We start from the raw sequence: 26,562 nt of genomic DNA on the forward strand, positions 1-26,562 counted from the left end.
TTGGCATAGTCCCTTCACTTAAGTAACTCGCATTTATTTTTTTGTGGGAGGAGAAGAATGCTTAATAAGGCAGTAAAAGCAGATAAAAATGAAGTGCTAGAGACACAGACCAAGCAAGTAATTGTGACGGGAGATGGCTAGTGTGGGTTGAAAAATGTTCCATAACAGACAGCACATTTGAACGGCGTTGTGAGAGAGCTTTAGTATCTGAACTGTCAAACTCGTTTGGAGACCATGAAGTGACACTTCCAGGAAGTTTCTCTTTATCTTTCTTCCTTTTTTCATTAACATACAATAAAATTTATTATTTCTGATGGTCAGTTTTATGAATTTTGACAAATGTATAAAATTACGCAACTACCATACCATCACAATACAGAATATTTTATCACCTCAAAGAAAAATTCCCCCGTGCTACCCTTTGTAGTCAAGTCCTCCCCAACATTTAATCACTGACCAGCACAGATCTGTTCATGTCACATGTTTTGTGTTCACTGTAATGTCATACAAACGGAATCTTACAGTGTGTAGCTATAGGGAACTGTTCTGCGAGTGGGAAATGTAGCCCAGCCCCCACTTGGAAGAGCCAGTGGGTGTGAGGTCTGGCACATAGGACCCACGCCCATGGACAGGTTCTCCAGGGAAATCATGCCTGCATTGTACCTAGACTGCTATGAGACTTGTTTTTACTAAAACTCCCTCACCCTGGATTGAGGCAGCAAATGTTTGCTGAGTATCTTTAACTTCCTAAAGTCTGTGCTAAACCTCCCAAGTATGGAGTGTAACCAGTTCAACCACTTTTCTCCTTGATCTGTAACATCCTTCTCTTTGAAGTAATTAGCAACATTCTTTCCTTTGTTATCTGTAAAAGGTAATCACCTACAGAACCTGTGCATAGTAAGTGAGGACCATCCTAGATGTAATGTACCCAGAAAAGCAATAAAAGCCTGTCCAGGCAGGGGTTGGGCTCTCTGGCCCTCTCGCCCCCTCTCTCTCTCTTAGAGAGTGGCTATCCCATCCCTTTTCCTCCACAGGATTTCTGTAGTCTGTGTGAATTTGTCCACTGCAGCACATGGGGTCCAACACATGGACCCCATGGGCCAGGATCCACATCATGTAGCCTTTTGAGCCCGGCTTCTTTCACTTAGCACTGAGATTCATCTGCGTTATTGAGACTATCAATAATTCACAGCACTTATTAAATTGTATATGAAAAAACTGGTCATGAAGTATTAATATTGACATTTAACTAATGCAAACTCTATTATCCCATGTTTCTCTCTTAGTGATTCCTTTGAATAACTTACTAGAATATTATATTAAAATAAAGGAAAAGTATAGTAAGTTGATGTTAGCAATTTAAATAATATTTTGATAGTAATTTCTTCTCTTTTTATAATCTTAGCCTGATTATATCATTCTTCCCTCCCTGGCTAATGTACTAATTTCACTCTTTCTCATACGTACTTTTAAATTAATTATTAATTTATCAGATATAAAAACATTATTAAAGAAAATCTAGAAAGGAGAAGGATATGTGTTTCTACTTAATTTCTTTCTGTAATTTGGGTTACAGGCAAATATATTTTTATTATTGTAATAACATTGTGCATATAATTTTGGATCCCACATTTTTACTTGATACTAAATTATACCATTTTACATATCTGTATAATGTTCCATGCTACAACTTCTATTCTTTTATTTTTTTCCTCAAGAGCTTTATTACAGTTTGGACATTTTGGCAGAAGAGTAGGTGGTTTCAATGAATAATTCTGTGTTCACATGTATTTGATTTTATTTATGCTGTGTGGATTGTTTCTGATCTAAGGCTAGGTCTTGTAATATCTCATTTGCAACTGAATAATCATTCACATCACAGAGGTTTACTTTTTCAACTTTCTCCCTTTTTTCCCACTTCTCCCTCTTGAACCCCACGCCCAAAATATGCAATCTCATTCATCCTTGGATCCTATTCAAACCTTATGCTCTTGATTTAACTTTATCTGCACTTCTTCTCTGAACCTCTGTAGTACAGGATACATAGTAATCAATAAATATGTAGGTGTATTGACTTAAAAAGGACTAGTCATTTGTAACTCAATACAAATTAGTTTAATAATGTTTTATTGAAAGTTGTGAGGGTTTGGGGAAAATCTTAATGATTTCACTAATTAAATTAATCTTACTTTCTTTTTTATGTATACAAAAGAGTATTACATATAAAAAACTTAAATCTAATTCTAAATGATTAAAAAATTTAAATGATAAAACATTGTGATATAATTTATTTGGTATCATTTTTTCATAGTGGTAAAAATAATGATATATTTTATAATCGATGGCATCTTAAATTCAATAAATAAATACTTGAGGTCAGATGTGGTAGAAAGGAGAGGGTGCCCCTGGGTGCCTAAGAAATTAGAGAGGAAGACCCAGGGAGGACAAGAGAAGCAGAGAAATAAGGACTTGGAAGATATCAAAAGCAAATATCAGAATTTTGTGTCTGGACACTTCTCTATGGTCCACAGTGTTAACACGAGTTGCACACGCCCCTGCACGATTCCCTCCTGGGCCTTGCGTGCCAGCTGTTTGCCCAGGTAGATGGGAGTTTTGTGAAGGGAAAGACGATATAGTCTCCCTGCACAGAGCTGGGAGAGCTCAAGCGGTTGCAGCTGTCCAGATACTGTTTCGTGACTGTGCTTTGTTTCATATGGGCACCTGAAGGGTATTTCCATCTTGGACTCTAACCGGAAAACCAAATTTTCCTTTCATATTTCTGGTCTTCTGAGTTAATATAAATCAGTTTTATTAGTATATAAAAGATGTTGATCTTTATTTAAGACTGCTCTGCTAACTGAATATCCCCTTGACTAGACTCTCATACCCCTTTATGAATATTTGAATGTCACCAAAAGAAGCCAACAAAGCTTTGCTAATGGCAACAGAGAAACTGATGCTAACAACAAGGAGTGGAAATCTGTAAGTTTACCCCCAAAATATCTTATGATATACCCTATAGATTTAGTTTTACATTTTTTCAAATAATTTTAAACAATTCAACATATAAATAGGGAAAAATAAATAAACAGGAGACTGATGGGAGAGAAAGCAGTACAAGTAAAGAAAGGAAAGAGGATGTATCCTAAGATCTGGTGTTAATGGATCAAGGGCACTGTGGGTTCGCGCACTACTGACAGTTGTAACCACACTAAAACATTTTGCTCTGTACAGAATGAGACTGGAACAAAGGTCAGTCTCCAGATCTATCAGGCATTGGAAGTATCATTTTCAAATAAAGCTGTAGGCATATTCTGGAAATAACACTGTTTTCATTATTCAGTACACTTTAAAACATGCGTGTGACTCAGCAAACAGATGTTATGAAAATATTTAATAAGTTATCTAAGTTAAAAAATGTCTGTTTACTGCTGGAGTTTATTCTATCAATTTATAATTATCTTTTTAATACAGTATTTGTTTTGGAAACATGTCAAAAGCCTTTGGTAAAATCTAAATACATAAATTATATTGACCAGTTCCTCTTCATCTACATTTTTAATTAACCCCTCCTAGAAGGGTAATAAAATTTTACTAAAGCTTCAACACTGTAAGAAATGGAATCTGAAGTAGTAGCAAGATAATGAAATAAACATTCCAGTTAAGAATTCAGAAACCCTGTTTAGAGTCATTATCTGTAATTTACAACCACTATGTTATTTCCCCTGCAGCTGTCCCTAAATTCACAAGAAAAGAATTATGACTTTAGGTATGGGATATGGAATGGTTGGGGCAGACTTTTGTAAATAATTATATCACTTATTAATAACAGAAGTATTTTGTATACATGTATGTAAAAAAGATACAATATAAATACTGTATATACATAGTAAAATGTACAATGTCTGTCTAGAAGGTATCCAGCCATGTAATATGAAAAATAGAGACATTTATCAAAGAAGATACAAGAAACAAAAAAACACTGTACACAGGACAATGACACCTCAGTCCCCTTCAAAGTAGGCACCTTGGGACCTCACACAGTTCTCCCAATCGTCATCAGCTTCCCCGTCGTATTTTCCTGAATCTCATCGATGGTCTGAAAATCTCTTCTCTTTCAAAGATGATTTTAGTTTTGGGAAAAGCCAGAAGTCACAGGGCACCAAATCTGGGCTGCAGGGGATCTGAGTCACCTGGGTGATTCAATGTTTAGCTAAAAAAACTGCACAAGATGTGATGCATGAGTGGGTGAGTTGTTGTGATGAATCTGCCAATCACCAGTTGCCCACAGCTTCGGCCTTTGGAATCTCCCAAATAGTTTCCACAGAGGAATGTTCAAGCTTAACACAAAGTTTGATGCAGATTTGTTGCTCTACTTGCTCAGTCATTTTGTATGAGACAGCCACACAGTCCACATGCTCACTCAATGGCATCTACTGCCCCCACTGACTAGGACAGTGAAGTCGTCATTGTTCACCATGCACATTCCAGTCCACTCTCCTGGCTGCCAGGTTACATCATTGTTGCACAAACTGTTCTCATAATATTAACAATGGCTGGACTTTTACTGGACAGACTTCATATATGTATGTATTACATATATGTATTTACAATATCTTGTATGTATATTTCTATAATGTGCGTGTATATATGATGATTATGAGTTCACCACATAGGGAGCCGAGTAGGAAGGTGGGAAAGAGATCTGAGAGTATTCGGGGCAGAGGGGGGAAATATGTGCAATGACATGGAGGGAAGAACTGAATCTCGTTTCTTGTAAACCTCAGTTCAAAATGCCGCCAAAATTAACTCATCATTCACTGCTACGCCAGTGGGAGGACAGAAAGAAGAGAAAATTTTGGAAAGATATTTAGAAAACAAAATCTCCAGGACTTGGAATAAAGTGGGGCAGAGTGGAGAGAGCACAGCTTGTGGAATTACACCTGACCTTGAAACCCAGCTCTGCCTCTGAGCAGCTGTGTGGTCCTGGGCGATGTTACCTGTTGGAGCCTTCATTTTCTCATCTGCAAAATGTGGGCAATGAGAACTCCTATCTCATTTGGCTGCTGGAACTATTAAAGAGTCCCACTAGATTCTACGATCATCCTTTTCCTGTGACTTTAATATCATCTCTTTAGGCACCTTTCCCCAGGCCATAAACATGCTCAAGCTTCTCCCATCATTTATTATTTTTTAAGTTAAAAATTAAAAAGTAAAATAAGTTAAAAATGAAAATAATGGCTCCCATGTGCTTTGACTTTTTCTAGCTTTGTGCCACTCTTTGTTTTGCTGTCCGTTACTTCACCTTGGACAACTTCATGCCAAATGCTGAGCAACACTTTCCCAAAGGATTTTCCTGGAGCACAAATTCTATAAAATGTTAATGGAATAGGATTTCTTGAGACGAAGTGGGGCCTGTGGTCAAATAAATTGAGGTAATACTGGGTTAAAGAAATTAATAACTAGAGGATTTTACTAGAAATCCTTCTTCTTTTACTAGAAAATTTCTCAAAGACTATAATATACTAATGTGCATTATGAGTCTCCAAGAGAGGTAGTGTGTAGTTTTTCACAAACTTAATTGACATTATGACTCTTTTTCCTGAAGAATCATATAACACATAGAGTGTTCCCTCAAAATATATTTTTTTAGAGGAACACGATGGCTCAAACTCTGGCTGCTGGTTACCATAGCCTTCCTCTGCCCTACTCCCTACCTTTGGGGAAACCCTAGTCTGGGTTTCTGACTCTCTCTGGCTGCCCCGGCATAAGAATCAAATAGACCAAAACTGGTTAGGTTAAAAGATGTTCATTTAGTGTAAGTATTCCATTAATATAGGAAAGAGAGATAAAGGCTGCTAATGATTATTAACAAGGATGGCATAAAGATAGTTCACCGAGATGACAAAGGCTTTAAAAGATCGAACCTTGTTGATTCAGAGTCTTGGGAAGCCGTAGCGAAACAGGACAAATGTGCCACTCCGGGGGAGGTTGTTGATAACGTGGGGGCTATACACACGCAGGGCAAGGGGAAGATGGGAAATGTGGGCCTTCCACTCAATTTTGCTGTGAACCCAAAATTGCTCTTTAAAAAAGTCTATTTATTTAAATTGAAAAAAACCACAAAAACAAACATAACAACAATTCTGACATTCTGAAAAACAAGGACCATTGAATACAAGCTCTTTATGGGTTATTTTTAAATCATTTTAAGATTCCTGAAATTGCCAAGAATTGACATCATTTCAGAGCTCTACATCACAATAACTTAATTATCCTAGCCACAGGATTGTTGATTAACAGGTGTTTAGAATTTTGAATCTTGCAATCTAAACCCAAGAGGACTTCAGAGACCTAGCTATTGGAACAGTTCCAAGTCTTTAAAACATGATCCTGGGTGACACGAAAGAATAGCTTTTATATTTTAAAGCTGACTTTACCGATCTTGATGAGTTTTTATGATGAGTGATTTATATATGTAAACATGTTTAACATGTTATAGCTAATTTGTTTCGCTGACATTTAGATAGGAGAATGAAAGAGTCGGTCAATGACTCTCAACCCTTTTAAATAAATAGAATTTAACTAAAACCCAAACTCCTGACATTGTTTATCTTTTTTCTCAATGTCCCTATAAGCATATTCCATTTTTCTTTGTCCTGTGGATTTCTGGGCTAGTCTGGGGAGAAAGGTTTTTTAACTCTACTATTGCAACAAGCATCTAGACTTGAAAAGAACCTGGCAGCCAGAACCACTAGGATCTGGGGATGGATAACACCTCTTGGTGCACCTGGCCTCGGGGGTGAGAGACTCACAAAGCTCCTCTCTTCTCCTGCTTCCTTCCTGTTTTTCTTGCACTCAGGAAGAATGGATCACGATCTGGTTCCATCAGTTGTCAGGTACTGTTTCAACCAAGTTTTCTAGTAAGTATAGTCACAGGGTTTAGAAGCCATAGGGGTAAGGCTCTCTTTCAACTCCTCTCTCCTCTGGGCTGGAGTCCTATACCAGGGTCTGTTTCCACGTGGGAAGAAGTCTGCTGATCCCCTCCTTTCACATGTTTGGGCAGGACGAGGCCCCCACTGTGGCCTCAGCCAGCTCCGTGCTGGTGGAAAGCACATTCATGCCATTTCTCTCTCTCCGGTGTCGTCTGGCCAGGTGCTGGCAGGTATATGTTTGCCAGTCTCCGAGTGGAGACCGGCAAAGTGGAGAGTGAAGTTAAAATCTAACATCCAAGATGCCCAAGGGTGTTATGGGGGGTGGTGGAGGAGGAACTGGTGGATAACGAAAAAGAAAGAGATCCAGATTCACAGCTTCCTTGGTTTGAGGCCATGTTGCCTAATAGCTTACATGAAAGGAAAGCTCCACAAAGCAGCCCAGACACTGGAAGAATGTATCAAAGGTACTGTTGTCGGGCAAACACCGGTGCGAGTCCACTCCTCAGCTGAATAAATAAAGCATGGTATGCTACATGATGGGATACTACACCATAGTTAAAAGGAGCAACCTTGATCAACATATTGAACATGGTTAGAACTAAAAAAATATGTTCATTGACAAAAGCAAGTTGCCCGTCAATATGCATGGTATGACATACTTACTCCATTTAAAAACAAACAATATATTAGAATGTTTGTGGATAAACATATGTATAGCAAAAAAAATTTTAAGTGTGGACTAGAAGAATCTACACCAAATTCATGATAGTAGACGTGCTCAGGCAGGGAAGGAGACGAATGGGACAGAGGAGAGGAACAACTTTATCTGTAATACTGGAGTTTTTGATTAAAAATATTTGAAGCCTATATGATGAAATATTAATATCTGTCTACTCTGAGTAGTGGAACATATATAAAGTTTTCTCCAAATAAAAGAGGATATAGGTAGGAAAGATAGAAAGGGGAAAAAAGGAGGAGGATGGAAAGGGGGAGAAGAGATGGCTCTCCATTTCCAGGTAGAAAGGTAACTCCTTTAAGCTCTCACACCCAGCTCAGCCATGCAATTCCTCCCTGGTTGAAACTCCAGCCCAAACTCATCTGCAACAGCCTTGATTTTGAACAACTTAATTTCTTTCTGCTTTGGAGCTGTCAACCCTGTTCATCCTTGCCAATGGCTCTGCTGCTTGGCCGTAGAGTCTGTCATTTTCCTGGCTTCCACCTGGATCTTCTGGATGAAATGCTGTTTTCCTCCCTGGCAGCACTCTCTGCCACTTCTGCCCGATCCCTTCCCCACCTCCCCAGCTTCCCAGGCATCCACCCTTCTCCCATCAGACACTCTTGACCCTGGGAGGGAGTGAGCTGCAGTCAGTCACCCAGGAGGTGGGACTTGGGCAGGGGTTCCCTGACACTCCTCTTTGGAGCCCCCACAAATCAGTTGGGAGATTCTGGCTTTGAATTGAAAATTTCCATCACTGAGGAAAATCCATTTTAAAAATGTAATTATAGCATATTTGGATTTGGAATGAATTGTATCCTATTATATGCAAACAGATGAGGTTATTAAATACTCTGAAAGAAAGGGAAATTTAGAACACCAGCTAATTTAGTATTTCCCTTTTTAATGAAAAGTAGACCTCTATTAAGGCTGATGTTATCTTCAGAGTACTGAGCAAACAAACAAGCAAACACCCCACATGAGTTTTCCTTATATTTGTTATAATTATCTTCAATTTAAGTAGCAACATGGGTTAAAGAGGATTTGATGGGATAGGTTGGGGAGTTAATCACTGTTTAAAATATTTCATAGAAAATTTATTTTTAAATTTAAGGGAAGTGAATAACCAAATAATTGTTAAACATAAAGTTTAATTCCCATCAATGCTAGATGCTGAAGGAAATATACAGTATAGTTTCACTTCACAAGAAACTTATTTCTGTATCAAAAAGGATAAAATGGCATTTTTCCCCAAATATTTTTTAAATGAGATTGTTTTCTTGCCTTAGACAGTTTAAATGAAGACTTCCTGGATTTAAATGAATCATGTTTCTGAGCAGCCCATGTTGTCATGGGGGTATGAACAACGGGTCAATGAAAAACATTAAGTAAAATCCCAGCTGGAGTAACACTTTAAAAAGGTTGTGGTTTTCAGGCATACAAAATATAGATGGCAAATAAAATTAAAATTTAGCTTAAAAAATAAAATGGATACTACTGAAGCACCTGCCACTGGTCTTTGAAACCCATTTCCTTCTTTTCACCTTTGAAAGTTTCGTATTTTTCGGGCTACAAGACACACTTCCCCCCACCCCCAAATTTGGGAGGAAGATGGGGGTTCATCTTATGGTCCGAATGTAGCTTATCTGGCTCGCTGGGGGGTGGGGGGATGCTGCGGTGGAGCGGGGTCACAGGAGCAGGAGCGGGGTCACAGGAGGCAGGAGCAGGGTCGCTGCTTCAGGAAGCGGGCTGCGGCAGGAGAGGGGTGGTGCTGCAAGTCCTGGACTGGGAGGAGGAGTGTCCCCGCAGAAGCAAGGGAGGCAGGAGCGGAGTCCCCGCTGCGGCACACTATAGTGCTAGGGAGGAGGGTACAGGCGGTGCAGGCACGTTAGGAGAAGAAAGCCTGCAGCACCCATAGGTGCTTCCATCACGTGACCGGTGTGTCCCCACCCCGCCCCCCCATTAACATTAACAGACAAATTCCACAGCAGAGTCACCTGTCAATGTGGCCCTGCAGCTGTTGCGAAACTACAACTCCCATCATGCTCGGACAGGTTGGGTTGATGGGAGCTGTCATTTGGCAACATCTGGGGAGCCACAGAGGTTGTGCAAAACTGCTGTCCCCATACAAGACTGTTGCACAACCTGTGGCCCTCCAGCAGCAGATCTCCCCATAACAGTGTCAGCAGCAGATCCCCCCATAACAGTGTCAGCAGTAGATCCCCCCATAACAGTGTCAGCAGCAGATCCCCCCATAACAGTGCATCACCCACTGATGTTCTCAGCTACAGTGCCCCTGTAACTATGAAGGACACAGTGCTGATAGTTCTGTCATTACTGTGTTTTGCTGTAGAAAGGTACGATAGTGCACCGTAGGCTCCTGCTGAATCTACTGTAACTGTGGAAAGATGTCAAAGCAGAATAGGATTTCTGCCTTAAAGGATGTTATTAAATATTTTACATTTTTTGCTTCAAAATTTTTTTTTCCTATTTTCCTCTTCTAAAACCTAGGTGTGTCTTGTGGTCCGGTGCGCCTTACAGTCCAAAAAATATGGTAATCACCATCTAGAATTTGGTGTTCCTCATCCCCATGTGTCTGTCTGTGGACATACTGTACATATTTGCCTGCAACTGTCTTTTCTCCTTCACATTCCTGTGCAACTTAGCCATGTGAATACACTCATTGTACCGCTATAACTACTATGACTGGTAATACTGGTACTACTCCTATTGCTGCTGCTATTAATAGATTTTACTTTGTGCTCGACACAGACTCATTTTACCTCACAAAAATCTTTTCTTATCAAATAGGTACTATTGTGATCCTCATCACTAGGTAAAGAAACAAAGACACAGTGGGTTAAGCCTCAGAGCACATGGCCAAAAAGTTAGTAGAAAGACACCACCATTCTGCTATCCATTCTCCTGTTAATAGACAGCAATAATGTGGTTGCCGGTTATTTGCCATTATAAATTGCGCTGCACAGAGCATCCTGTATAGGCCTCTTTGTGCACCTGTGCGAGAGTTTCTAGGGCATACATCTTGAAGTGGAATTGCAGCCTCATTAGGGGACACGCATTCTCAAATTTACTATATTTTGCTAAAGTGGTAATTCTAATTTACACTCCCCTCTTCCACCCTGGCAGTGTTGTCTCCACTCACTGAGGGGGGCAGACTTTTAAATTTTCACCAGTAAGATAAGTATGAAATGGTACCTCACTGTGATTCTTATTTGCGTTTCCTTTATTTCTCCATGAACTGTATGCCTATATCCTTTGTTATTTTATGTTGTATAATCTAATCTGTTTTTCTGTTTAGGAATCTTTCACATGTTAAATACCAATTCATTGTCTATCACCCGAACTGCACATACTTTCTCCCAGTCTGTGGGTTATCATTTCCTCCACGATGTCTTTTGTAATACAGATTTTTAAAAAATCTAGTCAACTCACCGGTCTTTCTTTAATAGTTTAGGCTTATTTTGTCTTTTTAAAAAATAAATTTGCATGCCCTGACACAAAGAAATGCTCTTAAATTTTCCTCTAGTTCTGCTGGAGTTACCCTTTGTGTAGGATGAGATGTGGAGCTATAGTTTTATTTTTTCCTCCATATGGTTGACTATTTTCCCAAGGACCATTGATCATGTAAGCCATTGTTCTGCTGATCCGTATTGCCATCTCTTTTATTTATTAACCAAGTTGTCTTATGTGGATGGGCCTGTTCCTGGATTCGCTAATCTGTTCCATTATTCCATTTGTCCATTTCTGCACTCACATCACACTGTTATAACTTATTTATAACTTCATTATAAATTTTGATATCTGATCAGGCATGTCTCCCTGCTTCTTTATCTTTAAAATTTCTCTTGGCTGTTCTTGGTCTTTTGCTCTTTTATATAAATTTTAGAATCAGCTTATTAAGTCCCATAAAAAATGGATTTTTCATTGTATTAACATTTATTAATTCAAAATTTATTGTATTAACATTATTGATTAATTTGGCAGAAATCAATTAACATTTTGTATTGGGTCTACCTATCCTCAAAAGATAGGAATCTTCCCATTTACTTAAGTATTTTTTAATATCTTTTGATAAATTTTTTAAAAAATTTCAAAGGTCTTATACATATTTGGTTAGATTTATTTCTCAGTGATTTATGTTCCTTATTGCTCTTGAAAATTATGTTTTTAAAAAATTACACTGACCTGACCAGGGTAAAGGACGGTAACTATTATTTGTAAGGATTTTTTAACAAGTAATTTTGATGAATTCCACTATTAATTCCAATAATGTACCTGTTAATTGTCTCGGATGCTCTGTACAGAATTGCTTAATCTGCCAGTAATGCCAATAATGAAAGTTTTTTTCTATCTTTATTTTTAATTCTTATAGATTTTATTTGATTGATCAATTGATTGATTAATTGTTGAGTTACTGCAATGGCCAAAACTATTAGATGGCAACAAATGCTGATAATGTGACAGTTCCTGGGTTATTTTGTTTGTTTGTTTCTTGATCTAAAAACAAAATGTGTCTAACTTTTCTCCATTTGGAAAGATGATTACTATCAGTTTTTGGCATATGCACTTCATGAACCTAAGGGAGCTCTTGTCTACTTCTAGTTTCCATAGAGTTTATTTGTTTGTTTATTTTTTTAGGTGTTGAGCTTTATCAAATGCTTTTTCTACATCAATTAAAATAGTCGTGTGATTCTCTTTTATTCTAGTGAAGTGATGAATTACATTCGTAGATTTTTCAGTTGTTAGGTCATCTGTGCATTCTTAGCAGAACTACTTACTTTCTGATCATAATATACTTTAATATATTGTTGCTTTGACTTAACAATTTTTGTGTCTATTTTAATAAATGAAAATGGGCCTATAACTTTCTTTGTATTTCCTTTTCTTATTTAATTTTGAAAACAAGGTTAGATTAGGCTCATGAGGTGAGTAGGGCATCTTTCTCTCTTTTCTTCTGAAACAACTGACATTGAATAGGTATCACCGATTCCCTGAAAGGTTAGTGGAATTCACTATAACACTGTGTGAGCCTGGAACTTTTAGGGTGGTTGGGGGAGATCGCCGATGACTACTATTTTAATTTCATTAATGATTATCAGCCTGTTCAAGTTATCTTTTTGTGACAATATTAGTATCATATTTTTCTCAGAAATTCACTTTTAGAGATTTCAAATGCATTAGTATATAGTTGTTAAAAATACTTTTTGCCATATGGATGCATTTGGCCACAAAGGAGTCTGGGTTTTCTGGGCAATCATGTGTCTAGCTAAAAATTGGGTAATTTTTTTCAGCTTAGAAAAAAATTAAGAATGAATATTAGTGCACAATGAACTGTCATTTCCAGAACTGCCTTCATCCAGCACATGCTCCATGGGCTGAGGTTGTGCCCTCCAGGTATGTTTAAGAGACAGGCAAGGGCAGACCTCAGAGCACATGAAACCACAGATGGGAATCACCACTCCTATTACTCCTCTTCACCGGGCAATTGGGCCCCTCAAGAACCCCCGCTTACCTCTTCTATCCCAAAGCTGTTCTATTTAAAGATATCTCCCTTCTTATACGCTCCTGGGCCTCCAGGAATGGAGGGAGAAGAGGGATATTCAGGGGTTAGATGTCTGCCTGCATCTGAGAGGGCTTCCTGTCCTTGCCCCCAGAATACCAGGCTCAAATTGTTTTACTTAAATTTCCCCTTTATTTACTTTTGTCAACTCCATACATTTCTGTCTCCCTCTAAGGTCCCTACAGAAAAGGGTTTGGAAAGGAGGTCAACAGCCCAAGCTAGTACTTGCCCAGACTCAGAAGTACCTTGTTTATGCTTTTATTTAGTGGACCTAGTGGCCCCAGAGAAAACTATTTATGTCCCTCTGGCAAAGGGGCACATGATAATATCAGAGCTGGTTTCCTTCCCAAGAGGAGATGAGAATTCAACCAGTGGCTGCTGAAAAGGAAGATAAATCTAAAAGGGCCATGGGCCGAGCAAGATGCACAGTTTCTGAGAAGAGCCTAGAGCCAGGTCGCTTCCCTTTAGGATGACATTTCCCAATGTTGCAAGGTAGATGAGAATGTGTGATAAATTTAGGCGACCTCCAGAGCAGAGGAGAATTGTACTTCCCTTCCCAGCTATGGCCTAAGGAAACTGTGAGAAGGGCCCTGGAGAAGCTTGGCACATGGCCAAGCACTGATGGAGGAAACCAGTGAAGGCCAAGGCCAAGGCCAGCTGTACAAAGGGTCAGGACAGTGTGTCTGCCCATGCAGTCAGTCTCAGGCCATATGCAGGGGAGAAGGAAAAGAAAAAAGGGAGAGGGAGAATGCCAGAAGAACAGAGCTGTTAGACAGAAGTAATTACGTTTTAAACCAGGAGTTACTGAATTAAATTGAATTGGCAAGTTTGTTTTCTATCATTAGCAAAGCCTGAGTTGAGCCTAGTTATATAGCTACTTTCTTTATAGAACTATAAAGAAAAGCCCTTCACCCTACCTTTTTTTTTTTGCACACCCAAACTGAGATAGAGAATTTCACGCCTGTGACAACCTTCACTTCCATTTTTATCTTTTTGGTTTAAATGTTTTTACCATTAAACTTTCTCATTCTATCTGTTTTGTTCAAGTTATTGGTCACTGAATTATCTCCTTTTTAAGCTTTCTGCCTTGTCCACTATGTCCTCTATTTTATTATTGATTCATCTTTATCTTTCTTTTTGTTAAATGTTTATTAAAATATTGTCTACTTACGTTATTTTAGAGTTACATATATTTGCAGTGAGTTGTAAATAATATACAGATATGTAAGATAACATCTTCAACCCATCAATTCAACACTTTTAAAAAGAAAATAGTATAAAAATATTTAAAATGAAAGATGAGCCAGAAAATTCAAGCTATAACCTTTATAGTTTAACTAGCAAATAAAATAGTTCTACTGTTTCTTTCTTTATAACCACATTTAAATATCCAATATAAAATTTAATGTACAAAAGTAGCACTTGATATTTGAAAGTTAATATGCATACAGATATATATTGCATTTTATACACAAGAGACATTTGTTATGATTTAAAATTTATAAGAGTCATTTTTAAATTTTATTTGCAAACTACCAGATCAGCAAGGTCAATCAGCTGGTTAGTCAACCTCCTATGGCAAACATATTTTACATCTTCAAGTGATCAAGTCCAGTTTTCTTCAGCACACCTCCTAAAAGCTGTGTTTGCAAGCAATCATCTCTCAACAGTCCTTGAAACTCTAAACACTAACTTCCAATATTAAAGGATGCTCTTTGCCCTTTTAATAAACAGACTTAGATGAAACTAAAAATTCATGGTAAAAATCACAGTAATTATAGACTTAACTTACATTTTATGGCAAATTAAATTGTAAATATTCACTCACCATCTTTCCTCTCTATCTAAACAAAGATGAATTGTTAATCCAGTGTTTTCAATGCTTTCAGTTTACAAAAGCACTTAAATCAATACCTTCCTAATGTTTTCCTACAATTTCCTGCTTCAAAACAATTGGCCCTCCGATATTAGCTTTACTTCAAAGCAAGGCTGAATCAAAAACATTGAGGTAGATAGTAATTTATATCCATAGATGCAGTCTTCAGTTTACCAACGCTATTAATTTCATTAATTGTATCTCTAATTCAAAGAGTATATCACACAAGATTGTGTACATTTTCCCTTGCCCTTGTTATTATATGTGCATAATGCTATGGTTAAGAGTACTCAAACATTGACATTGTAATTCTATCACCGCATGTCCTTGAGAACCAGGCAGGAGTTTGGGTGTGACAACAGGGGATACAGATGCAACAAAATGAAGAAATTAAGTAAAAACCCTAGAGTCCTGAATTTGAATCAGAAGTATCATTATGAACACATAAGGAATTTTTTTCTTCACACTATATATAAGATGTCCCAAAAGTTTTAGAGCAATTTTAAGACTTAAAATTTCAAAAGTAGAAGTGTCACAGATTTACAAGCAGATCATTTAAAACTCTAATGATTTAAATGTATTTTATACTTACTTAGGTCTGTGAAGTTTTGAACAAATTGCCATGTTCACTAAAGGGGCTCCCGATGAAAGGGCAGCACCACCTACAGCCTTGCCCAGGGGGTTGTCCAGGTCCTTGACCAAATCCCTGGACCCGGCTGCCGGTTTGCAGGAAATGCAGAAGACAAAGGGACATGTTCAGGTTCACCGTGAGCCGACAGCCGACAAAGTCCAGACTGAAAAACTATGTCAAGCCAGAGTCTTCAACAGATACATTGCCAGGAATAAAATAGAGACCCTGGAGATTGTGAGACTTAAATAAACTTCATAAACAAACAAGTCCAAGTTATAGTGACTAGGGATGTACATGAGTGATGAAACAGCAAGGAAAGGCAAAGAAAGAACAACTATAGAAGTCAGGATGGCAGTGACCAGTGGTAGAGGAAGAACTTGTGATTGGGTGGGGCTAACATGGGGCTTCTGGGCTGGCTGGCAAGTTCCGTCCTGACCTGCATGTTGGTTACAAAAATACTCACCTGGTAACAATTCACTAAGTCATGTGTTTGTTTTGTGTGGCTTTACGTATCTGTGTTTTATTTTATAGTAAAATAATACAGTAAATATTAAAATAACTTTAAAGTATACTGAAAAAGAAAAGACTACCCCTGTATAGTATCTGTCCTATAGGTTATATTCTTACAGGATTTTAGTTTTACTCAAAGTTTAGCTATGGGTTTTGCTTATTTTTTCAGCTGACATTTTGATTTTCATACAGTAAAATCTATTCTTTTCAGTTTAGAGTTCTATGACTTTTGACAAATGCCTAAGAGTTTTATAACCATGGCCAGAGTCAACACTCAGAACACTTCTGTTACCTCTCCTATCTCCCTTCCCTCAATCCCATGCAACCACTGATTTTTCTATTCCTACAATTTTGCCTTTTCCAAAATGAAACATTCACCTTGGGAATAAATAAGAAAACAGTGGATAGCCTTTAGCCTCTGGCTTCCCAGGCTAGCATAATACTTGAGATTCACCCTTGTGGTTGTATGGATCAATAATCATTCCTCTTTATTTCTGAGTAGTAGTTTATCCTACTTGTATTTTATTTTATTTTTTTTTAATTTTTATTTATTTATTTTTAGAGTGAGGGGAAGAGGAGGAGAAAGGAAAAGAAACATCAGTGTGTGGTTGCCTCTCATGCTCCCCCAACTAGGGACCTGGCCCACAACCCAGGCATGTGCCCTGACTGGGAATCGAACTGGCAACCCTTTGTTTTGCAGACCAGTGCTCAATCCACTTAGCTACACCAGCCAGGTCTGTCCTACTTTTATTGCTGAGTAGAATATTGATCCATTTAGCAGTTGAAAGACTGGTTTATGTCCAGATTTGGGTGATTAATAATAAAGTTATTCCAAATATTCACAAGCAGGCTTTCATGTGAACATATGTTTTCATTTCTCTTGAGTACATTTTAATAATTTTTTAAAAAATGTTATTCTGAAATTTTTGTCCTTTGGTCTATCAAGTAAAATGTAGAAAGTTCAGAAATAAAGCAACAGCTGTGAGGGGAGAGTTTGGGTCTGACAGAAGAGAAAGATCCATTTTCTCTTTCACTCTATCCTGTGGCAACCTTTCTAAGCCCCCCAGGATTGACCTCTGATTTTCTTTAGGATTATATCCTCCACTTCTTTTGGAAATAAAAACTTATAAGACACATTTTTAAATTCAGCCTTGGGTAGAGATTCCAGCTGAAGCCAGAGGATATGAATCTCAACGAGCAATTTATTGAAGAACTACAAGAAAGTAGACCCTGTCCGCAGCTGCTTGGAGGAGACAAGAATGAGCCAGTCCCTTTGCCTTATTCAATGAGAATAAAACACTGGAGAATATAAAGAAGACTTGACCTTGAAAACATTATGAATATAAATATTAAACTCCACTAGGGTAACAATCCCATCTTGTCAGATATATATGCATTCAGTATGTTATTTTCATATTTTTTCTATCTACTTATGATTGTTAGAGTTTCCCTTTAAATCCTGACTTTTAAGTAATTAGTGTTGTCTTCACCTTTAATTTGGTATCTAAGTTATATTCAGTTATTTGTTATGGAAACATAAATTTATTTATTGTATGTTTGTTTTTTGTTTTTTAAAAATTTATTTATTTTTAGAGAGGAGGAAGGGAAGGAGAAAGAGAGGGAGGGAAACATCAATGTGTGGTTGCCTCTTGTGTGCCCCCTGCTGGAGACCTGGCTCGAAACCCAGGCATGTGCCCTGACTGGGAATTGAACCAGTGACCCTTTGCTTCACAGGCCCACACTCAAACCACTGAGGTATACCAGCCAGGGCAATAATTCTTGAATGTATGTTTGTTATAGGAAGACATATCATAATTAAATTATCCAAGATTAAATATAAGGAGAGAATCTTAAAAGCAGCAAGAGAAAAGGAGGCAGTTACCTACGAAGGATTTCCCATAAGACTATGAGCTGGTTTCTCAAAAGAAACCTTACAGGTAAGAAGGGGCTGGAAAGAAGTATTCAAACTCATGAAAGGCAAGGACCAAGATTACTCTATCCAGCAAAGCTATCATGCAGAATGGAAGGGCAGATTAAGTGCTTCCCAAATAAGGTCAAGTTAAAGTAGTTCATCATCACCAAGCCCTTATTATAAGAAATGTTAAAGGGACTTATCTAAGAAAAAGAAGAAGATAAAAAACTCTGAACAGTAAAATGACAACAAACTCACAACTATCAACAACTGAACCTAAAAAAAACAAAACCAAAAACAAACTAAGCAAACAACTAGAACAAGAACAGAACCACAGAAATGGAGATCACATGGAGGGTTATCAGTGGAGAGGTGGAGGGGGAGAAGGGGGGAAAGGTACAGAGAATAAGAAGCATAAATGGTAGGTACAAAATAGACAGGGGGAGGTTAAGAATAGTATGGGAAATGGAGAAGCCAAAGAACTTACATGTATGACCCATGGACATGAACTAAGGGTGGGGGGGAATGCTGGTGGGAGGGGTGGTGCAGGGCGGAGGGGAAAACATTGATGTGACAAACATCCATTGGTTGCCTCCCATAAGCGCCCTGATGGAGGATCAAATCCTCAAGCTAGACATGTGCCCTGACTGGGGATCATACAGCCTTTTGGTGTATGGGATAACGCTCCAACCAACTGAGCCACACAGCCAGGGCTAAAGTTTACAACTTAAGTGAGCAAACACCGTTCTCTCTAGCAAACAGAATTTTCTACAATATACGTAGTATCATGATTACAAATTACAGCTATTGTAATTAGAAGTTAAATATCATGGAGACCCTGCCCTTAGTAAGCAAATAAGTAAGAGGAAGTATAATTATATTCTAAAGAGACAAAGCACATGTAAACTAAGACATAAACTTAATAAGAACTTAGGTCCCATCAAATTTTCATCCATTGTGCTCTTGATCAAATTTAATATAAAAATCCCTGATTAGTCATATCTCATTCACACAAGGCAAATAACTCTGAATCTGAATTGCTTGTTTCAACCAAATTCTTCTTTCTCCATGTTTCTTACTACATATATTTACAGCTTGTGACCTATTTTTCTACTTTAATTTTAAGATGGACTAAACTGAAATATTTTCAAGTTAATATGTTTTCACAAGCCAGTCATTTTCTCCAGAAGCTTTATAATCCCCTGTCTGGTGAGGGTGGGGGCATGAGGAAGAGAAGACTACAGGGAATGAGTCTGGCAGAAAACTTCTGCATAGCCAAGAGAAGAAAGAGAGTAAAAGAGATTTTATCACTCAGTACACAATCTTTCACTTAATCCTCTTGATTTCACTTGCTTTTTAATTTTTCCTTGATGTCATCCTAGTGGAGTTTTGGGAGAGAGCAGAATTAAGTCTGTGTTCAGTCTGATATACTTAATTGATAATCCTGATAGACATTTTTTAAAAAATAGGAAGACTTTTCTAATTATCCATGGAAATAAAAAACTAATTTCTGCCCTGACTAGAGTGGTTCAGTGGGTTGGACATCATCCCAGGAACCAAAAGGTTGCTAGTTTAATTCCCGGTCAGGCACATGCCTGGGTTGCAGGCCAAGTCCCTGGTTGCAGGAGGCAACCAATCGATGTTTTTCTCTTGCACATCAATGTTTCTCTCCCTCTCTTTCTCCCTTCCTTTCTCTAAAAATAAATAAAAGCTTTTAAAAAAACAGATTTATTGCACATTTCTTGCACAATTCTTGCCCCACTATTCATGCAGTCAAGAAAACTGGAACACCACAACTTGATCTAGTAATCTTAGAGCCCAAGTACAGCTCAGTCATATTGTTCTCAGATCAGATGAGTTTGGCCCATTAGTGCTGTTATGCAAACACTGACTCCAGACCCATCAACCCATAAGCTGCACCTACTGGGTTTTTCTTTAGACAATACTCACTAGACTGGGCCTTTCAGTGACTCAAATTCTTCTCCTGGAGTGTAGAAAACACTCTCAGTTACCCACCCACACCTATTCCCTCTTCATGTTTGAGAACAGAATCTCAATTTGGTTTGTGAGGTATATTAGTTTCCTATTGCTACTGTAATACATTGTCACAAACTTAGTGACTTAAAACAACACAAAGTTATTGTCTTACAGTTCTGGAGATCAGAAGTCTAAAATGAGCCGTCAGGGCTGCATTCCTTCTGGATGCAGGGGAAATCCGTTTCCTTGTCTTCTCCAGCTGCTGGAAGCTACCTGTTTGTTTGTTAGTTTGTTTGTTTTGGGGGTTGCTTTTGGTTTTGGGTTGTGGCCCTGGATCAGTTCAACCTCTACTTCCATCATCTTCTTCTCTGACTTCAACCCACCTGTCTTGCTCTTCTAAAGACCCTTGTGATTACACTGGGCCCACCTGATAATCCAGGATAATTTCTGCATCTCAAGATATTTAACATAATCACATTTACAGAGTAAGGTAACATATTCACAGGTTCCAGGGACCAGGTCATAGACATATTTGGGGAAGGCGGATTATTCTGCCTACTATGAGAGGCAATGAACCCAGCCCCAGAGGATGAATCACTATCGGTTTAAAGGAGAGAGCACCACTTTTCTGGCCCTTCCTTATCTTTTGAATGTGACTATGTGAGGATATGATATGTAAAGCTATTTCAACTACCTGGTGACCTTAAAGAAAAGGCTAAGACAATTACAGAGATGTTGACTTAACAGCATGATACTGTTGGCCCACTAATCTAACTCTTGCATAACTAATCCTTAGAATTCTTATTAAATGGAATAGAGCAATGTCTTTAGTTTAAGCAACTGTTAATGGGATATTTTATTACTTACAGCTGAAGGCATTCCCACTAATATGTGCTTCTAAATAGAAAACTCTCAATTGAATATCACTTGGGTTTCATTACTTGTTTGCAAGAATCCTGGCTCTTAGAAAATAATCGAATTTCCAGCAGCAGGGAAACATCAACACCAGCAAAGATGGGTGTAATGGTGACTTAATCTCAGAGGAATCATATTTGAGCTTCCAGACTCAAATAACAAATTATCTTTACATGAAAATCTTTTTTCATATTCTTCCCACCAAAGTACATACAGATGGTTTCAATGACACAATCTATTGGATGGTAAATTAAACAAGGGCCAGAAAGTACCTAGAACAGAGCTATATATAGTAAGATTTACTATAATAAGTAAGTGGTCAATAAATTGTAGCTATTATTATTATATGTTCTCTGTGCTTGACGGGTAGCATTTTATTTGGGAAAATCAAGTCCCACAATTAATAATAGTGTCACCAAATAGTGTCACCTTGAGACAAACTGCATTAAGAAGACGCCTTCTACATACTCTGATCCCTTCTTGAAGAATTAATAATCACACCTGCTATTGAGGAAGTTAATTTCTGACAAAATTGCATTTATTTTTCAATTAGGGCTCAATGTTATAGATTAGTAATGGATATTTTGCTTTATACTAATTTAAAGATGGCTATGTTCCATAATGTTGAAGCCAGGCATCTCTCTCTGGTCCTCAAATAGATCTGGGTGAGTATTGTTCATACCCTTAGCCTAACTCTCCCTAGACTGAAGGGGAACAAGAGGGCTCTCAATTCCCTAAAAATCTATGTATCTAGTGATCTAAAGCTCTTCTAAAAATAGGTCTTGACAGAGGCTTTCCCGGTCTTTCACACCTACAGACTATTGACAGACTGAAATCAATACTGTCTGTCCCTCCTTAGGCAAATATGGACCTTGTCCTTGTAATTCAAGGTTGAAGAAAGACTGGTAAGAAGAATTCATCTACCCATAATAAAACTTGGCAAGGATGTAAAACAGCACCCAAAGAAAATGCTGGTCTGTGCCATGCACAGAAGTCTAATTGGGTTCTGGTTTTACAGAACAATGTAGAATATGTGGTTGTTGCTCCATGAGCAGTGACAAGAAAAGGGACATCAGCCCATTGTAGAGAGCTACATCCAAGTCAGTTATGCTAAAATACTGAATAGCTCTCACGCTGCCTCATTAGGGCCTTCAGTGAAGGTCATGACTGTAAATAATGTTTTTAATAAATTTCTTAAAACTTAGAGCAATGATTTGAAACTTTTCCCTTAGATTGTCAAATAAGAAAATGACAACAGCCAACACAACAGCCATTTGGTGTGAATGATCAAAGTTATATCTATTTTTTATTTTTTTATTTTTTTATTAATTGTCATTCAGTTACAGTTGTCTTCATTTCCCCCCATTACTGTCCTCTGCCCTCCCACCCCATCTTCCACATTCAATCCTCCCCCCCCCATTGTCTTTGCCCATGTGTCCTTTATACATGTTTCTTGACTCTTCTTTCCACCATAGTCCCCTTACCCTCTCCCCTCTGGTCACTGTCAGTTTGTTCCTTATCTCCATGTTTCTGTTTCTATTTTGCTTGCATGTTTGTTTTGTTGATTAGGTTTCCACTTATAGGTGAGATCATATGGTATTTGTTTTTCACCCCCTGGCTTATTCCACTTAGCATAATGCTCTCCAGTTCCATCCATGCTGTTGCAAATGGTAGGAATTCCTTCTTTCTTTCTGGGGTGCTGCATTCCATTCTGTAAATGTACCACGGTTTTTTGATCCATTCACTTACTGATAATCATTTAGGCTATTTCCAGCACGTGGCTATTGTAAATAAGGCTGCTATGAACATTGGGGTGCAGGTTCTTTTGGATTGGTGTTTCAGGGCTCTTAGGGTATAATCTCAGCAGTGGAATTGCTGGGTCAAAAGGCGGTTCCATGTTTAGTTTTTTGAAGAAGTTTCATACCATTTCCACAGTAGCTACACCAGTCTGCATTCCCACTAACAGTGTACTAGAGTTCCCCTTTCTCCATATCGTCTCTACCACTTGTTGTTTGTTGATTTGTTTTTGATGACCATTCTCACTGGTGTGAGGTGGTATCTCATTGTGGTTTTAATTTGCATCTCTCTGATGGCTAGTGATGCTGAGCTTCTTTTCATATATCTATGGGCTCTCTGTATGTCTTCCTTGGAGAAGTGTCTGCTCAGGTCCTTTGCCCATTTTTTAATTGGGTTGTTTGGCTTCCTGGTGTGGAGTCGCATGAGTTCTTTATGTATTTTGGAGACCAAACCCTTGTCCAAGGTACCATTGATACCAAAAATATCAAATATATTTTCCCACATGGATGTTTCCCTTTTGATTTTGCTGATGTTTTCTTTAGCCGTGCAGAAGCTTTTTAATTTGATGTAGTCCCATTTGTTTATTCTTTCCTGTGTATCCCTTGCTGTAGGGGACATGTTGGTGAAAATATTGCTGTGTGGAATTCTCTTTTTTTTGTCAGATCAGCAAAAACGTTGTTTTTTGGTGTGCCGCAGAACTTTAGTAATTGGTTTATGTGAGCCATGAGATGAAAAAGGTAAAAATCACTGACTTAGAGGAACCAGGATGCTGCACTATAGTGATAGCCCAGAGAAAGTGAACTCTGAGACCTAAGTCTTCTTTTGAGGCAAACAGAATATTACAATACTATTTCAAGCTAATTTATTTGAAAAGATCTTTCATTAACTCCTTTGCAAAACTATCATCTGTCCTTTAATTTCTACTACAATGCATTATCCCTGAAGGGGAAGGACTCTGTTTAACTTTCTATCTACATGTATTTTGTTTTGTTTTTTTTATTTTCTGCAAACTGAGTTTGTGTGGCCACTGGAAGAATGGACTTGCCATTCATTTGTGGGTTGTATGTTCCACACAAAGTGAACAAAACGTTGGACTTAATTTTCCAATTGAATTGGCTGGTTCAAGGTACCACACGGCAATACCTATTCCTCAACGCATCCAACAGAACTGGAATTCAATCGGCACTGTACTTAGCATTTTAAATTCAAAGCGCTTAAAATCCTCTCTACCCTTGGAAAAGCATGAGCCCAACAGATAAGCCACACAAGGAGCATCATTTAGCCTAGGCCAGAAAAGAATCCTTCCCCATTTATTTCTGAGAGTACAGCTCACAAAGGATTGAGCAAGCTGACATTTCACTTCTCAGGCCGTTTACAACAATTGGAGTATTGTCAGTTCTGGGGTGGAAGGTGTGCGGTCAGTCCCTGCTTAGTTGCGCTCCACCACAGTTGCAGGCATCATGGATTACTTGCCTGGATTCCTGTTCATGGTCCAGAAGCCCTGGGGACAGATGGAGAGGCCCTGTTCCATGGCTGGGAACAACCAGCTGGCATATTGCCCCCTGGATACTGATGGTGTGATATTTTAGTCACATTAACAGTCCTTTATACAAACCCCAGCCCTTTGATGCCTGTGTCCCTACAACCAAGACTGGTATTTGTAGTGCAGCAAGGTATGAAAAACTCAATTTTCTTCTTTTGCTGTGTTAGAAATCTCTAGGCTGTGCCTCAGGGGGATGAAAATTATTTTTCTCACCCATTCAGAGAATTTAGCTCTCATGGGCTTCCAGGCCAACCAATAGAGTTTACGTGTGAAAAAGCAGGGCTCCTCAGACCCCCCTTTTCTGAGGGACTGTGGCATTCAGTACTCCATTTGCTCCTCTTTACTTCTCTGCCCCATGAAGTTAAGTGTGGCCCCGAGACTGGCTTTGGCCAAAGAAATGTGAGCAGAATGGAGTGTCACTTCCAGGAGGAAGCACTGAGTTGCAGGTACTCAACTTCCAGTCTGCTCTTCTCCGCCTCCCTCATCAGGTTGGCACCTGTTGAGAGGAGAGCCTCCCTCAGCCTCAGCCCATGTCCCTAAGTGACTGTGACAAGCAGAGCCCTTGGGTCTAGTGAGAAACAAACCTTTGTCATTTTAAGTCACTGAAACTTTTTCAAATGCCATTACAACCTAGTTCATTCTAGTGAAGGAACATTAAGGACTACTGTGTGGGGGTGGAGTGGGGTGCAAAATGAGGGCTTTCGTGGATGAGGGACTAAAGAGAGAAGCGGCGGGCCTGAGGGAGTGGCAGTGGGGCAGGTGAAAGAGTGGGTCCCAGGTCCCAGAATGGGCACTTGGGCTCCGTCCCTGGGAGTGGCCACCTAAGCAGTTAGTAGCCAGAGAATGCCGGGGATGAAAAGAGGACACTTGTAAGGGAATGGTCCACATGCCCAAGAACTGAGTAGAACCAGAGAACTGACCTAATCCAGGACGCATGTGTCAAGGGAGCTCCCGGGCCTGGGGGAGTTGTCACCGCTAACAGCTTCAGGCGCTGCAGGACATTCACAGGGAGTTGAATTCATGGTCTGCATTGCTCCGAGTCTCTGGGAAGCAGATGCTGAAATCAGATTAAGACAGGCAAGAGGTTCATCTTAAGAGATGAATACAGGGAACACCAGGGGGAAAATGAGGAGGGAGGAAGGGAAGGCAGGGAAGCCCACCGACAGCGGTGGGTTTTGATTCCTCTGAAAGAGAAAGGGAAGGGAGGGAAGGCAGGAGGTAGGTCTGAAAACTCTCTGAAGTTTCTAGGAAAATTTCAGCAAGACTAATGAACCGTTCTCAGCCCAAATCACCCTTCAGAGGATCCTGTGTTTTTCATGTTTTAGAAACCCTGCCTCACAGAGCCATGGGCAGAGAACAGTCCCTAGAAGGCATGGCCCGATGCTGACCCTGTGCTGACTTACCCTCAGAGCCCAGCAGCTGGCACTTTCTGTAAATTCTGCTCCCACAGGAGATGTGGGAGGAGAATCTTCACATCAGCCACACAGCCGCCACACCATCTTTTACACAGCTTATAAAAGGCTGATGGGGAAGAAAATCAACAGTTACACATAACATGTGGAATATTATTTCTTCGTGGTAACAGTACTGTCTTATATCTGTTTCAAGGTTACAGCTTACCAAACGCTCTTACGTGTCTCCTCTCATTTTAAACAGGCAGGGTGACTTTGTCCCATTGTAAGGATGGGAAGCCTGAAGCTCACTAGGACACCCGGCCACGCGGAGGGGAGCTGAGCCTGGCTCTCAACCCCCTCACTCTTAGTCCAGGGCTCAAACCACTAGACAACGAAAACTCATGCTGAGTCCCGCTGCCCCAGAAATGTTTACAGTGTCCTTAAACAAGAAGTAATCTTAGGCCACTTGCTTAAAGACTGCTCTGGAAAGAAATTTCCCTCCAAAGAAGGCTCGCCCTCTGTTGATCCTTTCACTAGAGGCAGCATTCATAGGATGAGAACAGATTTGTCTCTAGCAGAGAAACCCAAAGAGATGGGTCGCAAGACGTCCTGTTTACCAGGAAACGCCTTCAGGAGGCATCCAGAGGCTGCAGTCTCCCGTTGCCAGAGCCGAGCCGTGTGGCTTCAGGACAGGGAGGAAAGGCCGCGGGAAGGAGGTGTCTCCCTCTCTAGGAGGTGAGGACAATGCTTGGCTTTCAGATGCAGATGCTGCAGCT

The sequence above is a fragment of the Desmodus rotundus genome, chromosome 7 (assembly GCF_022682495.2).
Source record: "Desmodus rotundus isolate HL8 chromosome 7, HLdesRot8A.1, whole genome shotgun sequence".
NCBI lineage: Eukaryota > Metazoa > Chordata > Mammalia > Chiroptera > Phyllostomidae > Desmodus > Desmodus rotundus.